Source organism: Gopherus flavomarginatus, chromosome 14 (genome assembly GCF_025201925.1).
Source record: "Gopherus flavomarginatus isolate rGopFla2 chromosome 14, rGopFla2.mat.asm, whole genome shotgun sequence".
NCBI lineage: Eukaryota > Metazoa > Chordata > Testudines > Testudinidae > Gopherus > Gopherus flavomarginatus.
The window spans coordinates 34296020-34308053 of record NC_066630.1 but is presented as its reverse complement, the minus strand read 5'-3'; positions in this window follow the sequence as shown (position 1 = coordinate 34308053).

Genomic DNA, 12034 nt, shown 5'->3' with positions numbered 1-12034 from the left:
CCTCAGCAACCCATACTAACAATGTATTTTCTGTAAGTTAAGTGAAATCCATTATGCAAATATCTATTAATATAATAGATTTACTTCCTAAGTTGTCTTTTAAATGTTTAGCCATCCTCCAAAATAAAGCAGACCAAGTGGATAGAAATAGTCAGAAAATAATACAGATTCATCTTTAAAAAATGTAGTCTAATGCATCTACTGAAAATCTGAACCCCAGAGATGCAATGTGGGAGAAACTAGATAAGCAGTAATAGTGACCAAGAGACCTGTAAGTGGCGGTAGTGGACAGCTAATTGCATATGAATTTGTAGAGCCCTGCATGGATATAAAATTTGTATCCGCATGCAATCCACAAGAATGATCTGTGGATGTGGATTTCCATGGCTATAAAGCGGATACCTGTGTATTTGAAGAGCAATATGAATTTGCAATGTGATATAGCAAAACAAAGGGCTAGTGCATTTTGGGACTGAGAACACAGATTTCATGTAATGAAGTATGACTGTTGTAGTCCCTTCTATATGATTTTGGCATGACCACAACAGGAATATTACATTAAGTCTGGGCATCCAATTAATGGGCAGATGTGGCCTGGAGTCCAGACAAGAGCTACTGACATGAAAGAGATTGATGTGAGGACTGAGGGAGGGAAAAGAGGAAAATAATTGTTCACAGGTACCTGAAGGATGTAAATACTAAACACCAAGATGGAAAAGAGATTATCAGGTACAAGAGAGTATTGTGACAGATATGGCAATTTCCTGCAATATCCTTGGAATTCCTTAGTGTATTACGTTTATGTATTATTGCAAGCCAAGATAGTATGTAACCTCTCTGTGGGGAAGATGTGGTAGATGTGAGCCCTGGAAGTTCAAAAGACTATATTCAAAATGTGCTGGTCATGTATGGACTTCTGGGACAATAAATGTTAAGTGGGGAAATTCCTAGGGAGAGGTTAATGCAAATTCCCCAACTCTGGTTATGCAATACCCCAGCCTTTGGAAGCTACCCCTGGAGGAGAGGGTCATTGTCTGTTGATTATTTGTTACAGAAGGCTGGGGTCAAAGGTCTGAGCTGCATAACGAACAGCTGATATACCCAGCCTTTGTTCTGGTTCTGGCTCTAAGACATGTCCATGCAGAAAACCCATGTTGAGGGTTTTGAACAACTGAAATCTACCAGAGCCCTAAGGTGGAATTGAGGGTGACCTCTGGTAAGCTTTTTAGTTTGCATGTAGGTTTTGTTATTATTTTAATCTGTTTTCTCTGTTTCTGAGCAAGCACGTTTATTCTTAAGGTAAAAAGAGCCATATGGTACCTTATAATTGCTGGCAATACACTGTTCATAGCCCTCAGAGAGAAAGCAAAGCACAGGTGCTTGTGTTTTTATGCAGTCTGGCTTGTTGGGGATATCAGTGTAAGCAATGGAGCTGTACAACCTTAAAATCTCCAGTACAGAGAGAATGAGATACGGGTCTCCACACAAAAGAGGTGACTGCTAGGAGTCAGAAATCTTTAAATGCATGCCCTTGAGGGAACACAGGTACAGTTACACCTCTACCCCGATATAACGTGACTCGATATAACACCAATTCAGATATAACCCAGTAAAGCAGTGGGAGTCCCAGGCCCTTTAAAGCACCGCCTGAGCCCTGCTGCTTTACTGTGTTATATCCAAATTCATGTGGAGCCCCAGGCCCTTTAAATCCCCGCCCAGAGTGGCTCTGGCAGCCGGGCTTGGATGGGGATTTAAAGGGCCAGAGGCTCTGGCCACTGCGGGGAGCCCCAAGCCCTTTAAAGCACCACCTGAGCCCTGCTGCCAGAGCGCCGGTGGTGATTTAAAGGGTCTAGGGCTCCCCGCAGCAGCTGGAGCATCGGGCCCTTTAAATCACCACTGGGGAAGCTGGTCCAGTCCAGCATGGCGTACCGGCAAGACCGTACCCGATATAACGCAGTCTCACCTATAAGGTGGTGAAATGTTTTGGCTCCCAAGGACCGTGTTATATTGGGGTAGAGGTGTACTTTGAAACAGGCATATGATGGCAGCATCTGTGGGATCTACGACAGCGTGAATTGCCAAAGTGCCAACAGTAGTGAAAGCAAGTACCATAGAAGGGAAAAGCACAGAGAAAAGTCAGGAAGGGAACAGCAAAAAGAGAGATGGGGAAAACGAGTTATAAACAGCTGAGGAGTCAGCTAGTCAGTATGGAGGAATATTCTCCAGGCTGCCTGGAAAGAGCCATTTAAAATCATCAAACTCAATGAGGTGAACTACGGTGGTGGAGCCATCTAATTGCTCACATTGGCACCCAATATCATGCGAATGTGACAAAACCTTTTTATGACCGTGTCACAAGATCCTTTCGCTGATAGAGGCACCTCCTCCTGGCTGCTCTGGGGATTAGCTCCTTCCAGGAACTGCACCCTCCTCTGGCAGTCTCAGCATCCTTGGTCTGCTCTCTCTCTGAGGCCCCCTTTTCTCCAGGAACTGCAGCTTCCTCTTCACAACTTGTCCCTCCTGCCAGCTCACTGTGGTCCTCCCAGTCCAGCGTATCAAAATCTTCCCAGGCAAACTGTCTCAGGCAGTCTACTCTCTGCTCCATGTCACTTCCTCTGTGGCTGATAGGGGAACCTGGGCCTGCCCCCTACTCTGAGTTCTCTATCCCCTTTGGCTAGTAGGGGAGCCTGGGCCTGCCCCCTACTCTGCGTTCCCTATCCCATACCTTGCTGCTTTTCCCCTGAGCACAAACTTCTTCCTCCCAAGGAGCAACTGTAGGCTATATATCTCTGTAGCCCCAAACACACTTCCCTTCCCCCAGAGAGCAACTGCAGACTACTACTCTGCAGCTGCCAATTTCCTGTCTTTGTACATCCAGTCCAGCTATTCCTCAGCTGGGCTCCCTCACTCAAGTCAAGGGATTACTTTGCCACTTGATTTCCCTCAGCTCTGGCCTGTTGGGTTAATCAGTCCCCTTCTCAATTTGCACTAGCACTTTCAAGGCAAGTGTGCAGTAAACACCCCATAACAGACAGAGAGAATATGGCCCTGGCCATTTGCAGCACTAAGAGGAGAAGGGAGAGGATCCCATCATAGATCTGGCAGCAGAAACAGGGACCAGCTGCTGGGTGAACTCCATAGCCTTCTTTGATCACTTAACGCGAACACTACAAGCAGAGCTCAAGGGGGTGTTACGGCTTGTCAACAGGTATTTTCCAGTAAGCCTGGATGCACTTCACTTGTTGTCCACTGGGTGGAGATGAGAGCCAAGGCTTCAATCAAAAGTGAGAACGCAGCCCAGAGCATGGAGAAAAAAAATCACTAGCGTGCTGGAATGGTGGGTGATCCCTGGCTACTATCTAGCAGCTGGTAGATTGGATACTGGATATGATGGAGGAGTTTGCCCTAGTATATATAGATGATATTTCTATTTTCGGTCAGACTTGGGAAGAGCACATAAGGAGAGTGCTTCACAACATTCAGGCAACAAGCCTTACTGTAAAGGTAGAAAAATACAAGATGGAGATGGCAAAAGTGGCCTATCTTGGCCATAGGGTGGGGGTTGCTCTGTCCAGGAAATAAGTCTATAGATTCCCCTAGGATGCCAGTCAAACCACTCTAGTTATACCCACTTCTTCAGGGAAGAGACGTGACAGATATTACAACTTCCTGCAATATCCTTGGACTTCTTATTATATTAAGTTTAAGTATTATTGTGATCGGAGGGGAAAATACAGGTGCAATTACCATGAAACTGTGACAAGTATCACTAGTAATAAAATGCAGCACACTTTTCTCTGTGACAAACTGAGGCTATTTCTGGATTTAAAGACTCCTGATTCGATTATTCTTGGGATGAGTTCCTCACTTTGATAGTAATGGGAGCAGGAGTGGGCCTTGGTTACTCATCTGAATTCTGTGCTGTTCATACTGGGCCCTACAATTTTAAATATTCTTGACAGAATGTGCATTTATGCAGCCATTGGGCATTCACTACCACCCTTTCATCTCCCTTATGTCAATGTATTTCAACTGAAGTAAAGAGACACACCCGCATAAAACTGGTAACAGAATGGAGAATCAACCTCACTGTTCTCTTTGTTATAAATTAAGTTAAATATTAACAAGATATATCCTGTATGCAGGAAGATGGACACTCTGAAGAGCAGCTGTATAAAACTAGCAACTTCTTAGTCAACAGATCAGCTCCTAGTTTTATATCATGCCATAGTACACAAAGATATATTTTTTCCCAAAGCAGCTACACATTATCACATTATTATCAAACCTTGAACAGACATCTTTCTTTCAGAAAAAAAAAATTTCATGCTGTTGCAGGCAACTCATCTGCATTATCATAGATGTTGTATGTGAGAACAAGCTAGGAAGGATTGAAACTACATGGAATTTCATTGCACGTTATCTAAGTGACAGCGGTATTTTAACATAGATATACTAATTGAAGAGAGAGGTAATTTAATCAGGGCCAGGAAGTTTGTAGAAGTGTATGAATCGGTATAGCAAACTTCTTCAGTGTCTCATGCACAAGGGAACTCCTTTTCCATCATCTGCCTCCTGGCTGATGTGCATAACATGTGACTTTGCATCCTTCAATTTTCCTTATGGAAGCAAACCTTTTATAGAATAAGGCAGAGAACACACTAGGTGCAACTAGGCAAGGCATCAAGTAGATACTTTCAAGATAAAATATTTACATATACTTCAAAAAAGCCATTGTTATCGTAGACCCAACAAGCCTAGTATACATGGGACCAAGTCATACTCTGTCAAAACACATTAGCTTGGAGCTTCACAGGATCTAAGTTATTGCAGAATTTGGCTCAATTCAAGTATTAACAGACCCACACATTAAGCTTTTGAAGAGAGAATATAAGAGTCACACTCAGATTTAAAAGGTCATTTGTTTTCAAGCAACTACCCACTGCCCCTTCAGTACCAATTTACCATTTTAAAAATACATAAATGGTATATGCAAGTGAGGTTTGGCGCTCAGGTTTGCTGCAACTTGTCTGTGAAACTGTTAGTACCAAATAGGTTAGGAACCCGAGGTTTATTGTGTGTTGGAATTAGCTGTACAAAAATTACCCAAACAAAAGTATGTTGATTGAAACAAACATTCTAGCTGATTTTTAGAGGTGAGCTAACAACCAAGGAAAATATTACGTTTTTTACACAAATTCTGCAGAAAGCCCAGAAATGAGCAGACAGGGGATTCAATCATTTCCCCACTGTCTAATCCTTCTTTACATGCTATCATCTCAACCAAAGCAAGCTAATAGGTGATTAGGAAATCACATTTTGAAATTTCCAGTACACTATAACTAACATATCTCACCTCCAAAAATTGATAGTTACAAATATAAGTCACACTCTGACACAGAGCTGTATCATCCTACAATCACATCCCATACCACCAATCAAACAGATCAATCATGTCATTTCCATTCATAATACTATTCTACTCATAAATCCTGGGACCATATGTGATAATTCATAGAAGTTTGTTGTTGGGTTGCTGTTGTGTCAGGCCCTTTTTTTTATTTTTTTTTTTTTGGGAGGGAGGAAGCTATGGTTGGGGTTGACAAATCAAGTTTCTCTTGATAATATAGTGTCAGCCTCATTATGGTCAGGTTACTGCTTCTCCATAATATGTATCCTAACTAGGCTTGCCAACTTTCTACTCACACAAAACCAAACACCCTTGCCTCACCCCTACCCTGCCCCTCCTCTGAGGCTCTGTCCCTTCTCCGAGGTCCTGCCCCCTCCCACTGTTGCTCGCTCTCCCCACCCTCACTCACTCACTCATTTTCACCAGGCTGGCTCAGGCAGCTGGGGTACGAGAGGAGGTGAGGGGGCTAGGGGTGTGTGCTCTGGGTTGGTGCCAGAAATGAGGAGTTCAGGATATGTGAAGGGGCTCTGGGCCGAGGCAGTGGGTTGGGATTCAGGAGGGGGTTAGGGCTCCGGCTTATGGTTCGTGCCCTGGGGTGGGCCCAGGGATGAGGGGTTTAGGGTGCAGGAGTGGGCTCCAGGCTGGGGTGGGTTCAGAGGGGTTCAGAGTATGGGAGTGGGCTCTGGGCTGAGGTGGGGGTTGGAGGCTTTGGGCTGGGGGTGTGGGTTCTGGAGTGGGGCCAGAAATGAAGGATTCAGGGTGCGGGAGGGGGCTCTGGGCTGGGACTTGGGGTGCAGGCTGTAATAACCTAGTCCCAGATTTGGACCTTAGCGTCCAAAATATGGGGGTTAGCATGAAAACCTCCAAGCTTAGTTACCTGCTTGGACCTGGTACCTGCTGCCACCACCCAAAAAATTAGAGTGTTTTGGGGCACTCTGGTCCCTCTGAAAAACCTTCCCTGGGGACCCCAAGACCCAAATCCCTTGAGTCTCACAACAAAGGGAAATAATTCTTTTTCCCTTCCCCCCTCCAGGTGCTCCTGGAGAGATACACAGACACAAGCTCTGTGAAACTACACAGAGAGACTCGGGAAAAAGGATTATTTCCCTTTGTTGTGAGACTCAAGGGATTTGGGTCTTGGGGTCCCCAGGGAAGGTTTTTCAGAGGGACCAGAGTGCCCCAAAACACTCTAATTTTTTGGGTGGTGGCAGCAGGTACCAGGTCCAAGCAGGTAACTAAGCTTGGAGGTTTTCATGCTAACCCCCATATTTTGGACGCTAAGGTCCAAATCTGGGACTAGGTTATTACATGAGTGGCAGCAGGTGGGATATAGACAGAATCCAGAAGCCAGTAGGAATATTATATTTTTCTTTTCTCTGCTAAGGGCTTTTTAGCAGAGAGAAACAGTTGGTTTTAAAAGGGAACCAGAGAGAATTTTTTTTTCTGCTCTCTCTGGCAGTTTGTGGCTTGCATGTTAAGCGAGAAGCCATTAAGAGACTGTTGAGGGTCTTTTGTCATGCAATAGCCCTCCCATTAGGAGGCAAGTCCAGCACTATATGAATGCAAATAAAGTGGTTTTTCAGGTTTACTTAACATTGAAAATTAGCTAAAGGCACTGTTGCTAGGCAGACTTCAGGAGGCAACAGAACCTGCAGTTCAGAAGATAAACACCGGAGGGCACCCCAACACAAGAAAACAGGAACCATGACTTCTAAGGCAAAAATTAAGGCCGAAGAGCAATTCAAAGAAGCTGAACACAGGCGACAAATGGAGATGAAAGAAAGAGAAGAACAAATCAAAGAGGCAGCACACAAAAGAAAAATAGAAGAAGAAGAGGTGGCCCACCGAAGGAAGCAAGCAGAAGAAGAGTTGGCCCACAGAAGGAAGCAAGAAGAAGAAGAGGCAGCCCACAGAAGACAGATAGAACTCCAGAGGGAAGCCCACCAACAGGCCATGGAATTAGAAAAGGCTAAGCAACAGACTCCAGCCAACCCTAACAACCCGGCGCCAATTATTGCTCCACAGCACAGGAAATTTCCCACCTACAAGGCAGGGGATGACACCGAGGCCTTCTTGGAAAATTTTGAAAGAGCCTGTCTTGGGTACAACATCCCCGAAGACCAGTACATGGTAGAATTGAGGTCACAGCTCAGTGGACCTTTAGCAGAGGTGGCAGCTGAAATGCCTAAGCTGCAAATGAATGACTATAAACTTTTTCAAACCAAGGCCAGATACCGAATGGGGATAACCCCAGATCATGCCCGTCGGCGCTTCAGAACCCAAAAGTGGAAACCCGAGGTGTCATTTCCCAAACACGCCTACTACATTGCAAAAAACTATGAGGCCTGGATAACAGGAAACAACATTCAAACCTTGGAAGAACTAAACCTCCTCATACAAATGGAGCAGTTCTTGGATGGTGTTCCTGAAGACATCACACGGTACATACAAGATGGAAATTCCAAAGATATCGTTGAGGCGGGGGAGATTGGAGCCAAATGGATGGAACTGGCAGAAAGCAAGAAAGCTACTGTCAAGGGGAACGATTACCCCAGGGGGCACACAGACCATAAACCCTACAACCGAGGACAGCCAAAGACCCCACATACCACCCAAGTAAAGCCACAGATACCCTACCCTTCAACCTCACCAGTCTCCAGTAACTCACCTCGACCCAGTGACCCATCAGATGGAAGATGCTTTAAGTGTAATGAACTGGGACATATCAAGGCCAACTGTCCAAAGAACACCATGCGAGTGCAATTCATTACACCACCATCACACCAAAGATCCCCAGGCCCGGATGCCTCTCAAATACCCTTGGAGCGAAGGGAAAATTTGAGAGTGGGCGGAAAGAAGGTTACTGCGTGGAGAGACACGGGGGCCCAAGTGTCAGCTATCCACCAATCCTTCGTTGACCCCAAATTCATCAACCCAAAGGCCAAAGTTACAATTTACCCCTTCATGTCACAAGCTGTAGACTTGCCTACAGCTCAACTGCCTGTCCAGTACAAAGGCTGGTCAGGAATGTGGACTTTTGCAGTCTATGACAATTATCCTATCCCCATGCTACTGGGGGAAGACTTGGCCAACCAGGTGAGGCGGGCCAAGAGAGTGGGAATGGTTACACGTAGCCAAACCAGGCAAGCTTCCAAACCCATTCCTGTTCCTGAACCGTCCACAGACGCCCCGTCTGTGTTACCAGAGACCCAGACAGAGGTAGTGGACCCGGATTCCATGCCTACCACTGAAACAGCCACAGCATCTCCAGTCCCAGGCCCGGAACTGGAACAGCAACCAGCACCAGCAAGTGCAACTACATCTTCAAACTCAACGCCAGAGGGCGCCAGCGAGCCAAAACTGGCAGAAGCAACAGACAGCCATACCCAAAAGGCTCAGCCAGAGCCTGAAATACCCTCAGGTGCACCAGCGGAGAGCGGTTCACCAGCAACGGAAACAACCCCATCACCTACATCGCTTCCAGAGGGACCAAGCCCAAGTCCACAGTCTGAGGAAGAACTGGTGACCCCAGCCTCAAGGGAACAGTTCCAGGCTGAGCAGGAAGCAGATGACAGCCTTCAAAAAGCTTGGGCGGCGGCACGGAGCACCCCACCGCCTCTCAGCTCTTCTAATCGATCCCGGTTTGTTATAGACCAAGGACTTTTATACAAGAAAATTCTTTCTGGTGGACACCGGGAAGAATGGCAGCCGCAAAAACAGTTGGTGGTTCCAACTAAGTACCGGGAGAAGCTCTTAAGCTTAGCCCATGATCATCCCAGTGGCCATGCTGGGGTGAACAGAACCAAGGACCGGTTGGGGAAGTCCTTCCACTGGGAGGGGATGGGCAAGGACGTTGCCAAGTATGTCCGGTCTTGTGAGGTATGCCAAAAAGTGGGAAAGCCTCAAGACCAGGTCAAGGCCCCTCTCCAGCCACTCCCCATAATTGAGGTCCCATTTCAGCGAGTAGCTGTGGATATTCTGGGCCCTTTCCCAAAAAAGACGCCCAGAGGAAAGCAGTACGTACTGACTTTAGTGGACTTTGCTACCCGATGGCCAGAAGCAGTCGCTCTAGGCAACACCAGGGCTAACACTGTGTGCCTGGCCCTAACAGACATCTTTGCCAGGGTAGGTTGGCCCTCTGACATCCTTACAGATTCAGGGTCTAATTTCCTGGCAGGGACCATGGAAAAACTGTGGGAAACTCATGGGGTGAATCACTTGGTTGCCACCCCATACCACCATCAAACCAATGGCCTGGTGGAAAGGTTCAATGGAACTTTGGGGGCCATGATACGAAAATTCATCAACAAATTCTCCAATAATTGGGACCTAGTGTTGCAGCAGTTGCTGTTTGCCTACAGGGCTGTACCACATCCCAGTTTAGGCTTTTCACCATTTGAACTGGTGTATGGTCACGAGGTTAAGGGGCCATTACAGTTGGTGAAGCAGCAATGGGAGGGGTTTACGCCTTCTCCAGGAACTAACATTCTGGACTTTGTAAGCAACCTACAAAGCACCCTCCGACACTCTTTAGCCCTTGCTAGAGAGAACCTAAAGGATGCTCAAGAAGAGCAAAAGGCCTGGTATGACAGACATGCCAGAGAACGTTCCTTCAAGGTAGGAGACCAGGTTATGGTCTTGAAGGCGCAACAGGCCCATAAGATGGAAGCATCATGGGAAGGGCCATTCACGGTCCAAGAGCGCCTGGGAGCTGTAAACTACCTCATAGCATTTCCCAATTCCTCACTAAAGCCTAAAGTGTACCATGTTAATTCTCTCAAGCCTTTCTATTCCAGAGATTTACAGGTTTGTCAGTTTACAGTCCAGGGAGATGATGCTGAGTGGCCTGACGGTGTCTACTACGACGGGAAAAAAGACGGTGGCATGGAAGAGGTCAACCTCTCAACCACCCTGGAACGTCTGCAGCGGCAACAAATCAAGGAGCTGTGCACTAGCTTCGCCCCATTGTTCTCAGCCACCCCAGGACGGACTGAACGGGCATACCACTCCATTGATACAGGTAATGCTCACCCAATCAGAACCCCACCCTACCGAGTGTCTCCTCATGCCCAAGCTGCTATAGAACGGGAGATCCAAAACATGCTACAGATGGGTATAATCCGCTCATCTACCAGTGCATGGGCATCTCCAGTGGTTCTGGTACCCAAACCCGATGGGGAAATACGCTTTTGCGTGGACTACCGTAAGCTAAATGCTGTAACTCGTCCGGACAACTATCCAATGCCACGTACCGATGAGCTATTGGAAAAGTTGGGACGTGCCCAGTTCATCTCTACAATAGACTTAACCAAGGGGTACTGGCAAGTACCGCTAGATGAACCTGCCAAGGAGAGGTCAGCATTCGTCACCCATGCGGGGGTGTATGAATTCACTGTCCTTCCTTTCGGCCTTCGAAATGCACCCGCCACCTTCCAGAGGCTGGTAGATGGTCTACTAGCTGGACTGGGAGAATTTGCAGTTGCCTACCTCGATGATGTGGCCATTTTTTCGGACTCCTGGCCCGAACACCTACTACACCTGGAAAAGGTCTTTGAGCGCATCAGGCAGGCAGGACTAACTGTTAAGGCCAAAAAGTATCAAATAGGCCAAAACAGAGTGACTTACCTGGGGCACCAGGTGGGTCGAGGAACCATAAACCCCCTACAGGCCAAGGTGGATGCTATCCAAAAGTGGCCTGTCCCACGGTCCAAGAAGCAGGTCCAATCCTTCTTAGGCTTGGCCGGATACTACAGGCGATTTGTACCACACTACAGCCAAATCGCTGCCCCATTGACCGACCTGACCAAAAAGACCCAGCCAAATGCAGTTAAGTGGACTGATGAGTGTCAAAAGGCCTTTACCCAACTTAAGGCAACGCTCATGTCTGACCCTGTGCTCAGGGCCCCGGATTTTGACAAGCCATTCCTAGTAACCACAGATGCATCTGAGCGTGGTATAGGAGCAGTGCTCATGCAGGAAGCAACAGATCACAACTTCCATCCTGTCGTGTTTCTCAGCAAGAAACTGTCTGAAAGGGAAAGTCACTGGTCAGTCAGTGAAAAGGAATGCTATGCCATTGTGTACGCCCTGGAAAAGCTACGCCCATATGTTTGGGGACGGCGGTTCCAACTACAAACTGACCATGCTGCACTAAAGTGGCTTCATACTGCCAAGGGGAACAACAAGAAACTTCTTCGTTGGAGTTTAGCTCTCCAAAATTTTGATTTTGAAATTCAGCACATCACAGGAGCTTCTAACAAAGTAGCTGATGCACTCTCCCGTGAGAGTTTCCCAGAATTCAGTAGTTAAAAAGTGTTCTTAAAATGTAGAAGTCTGTTAGTTATATACTTAGGAGTATATGTACAGGTGTATGTGTTGTATTAATCTGTTTATTTTCAAGTTCTAGAAGGAAATCGCCGCCAGTGAGCTTCCCCACTGTCTGCAATTTGGGGGGCGTGTCATAAACAGATAGCTAAGGGTTAATGTCTCTTTCACCTGAAGCACCTGACCAGAGGACCAATCAGGAAACCGGATTTTTTCAACTTTGGGTGGAGGGAAGTTTGTGTCTAAGTCTTTGTGTCTGTCTGCCTGCTTTCTCTGAGCTTTGGAGAAGTAGCTCTACTT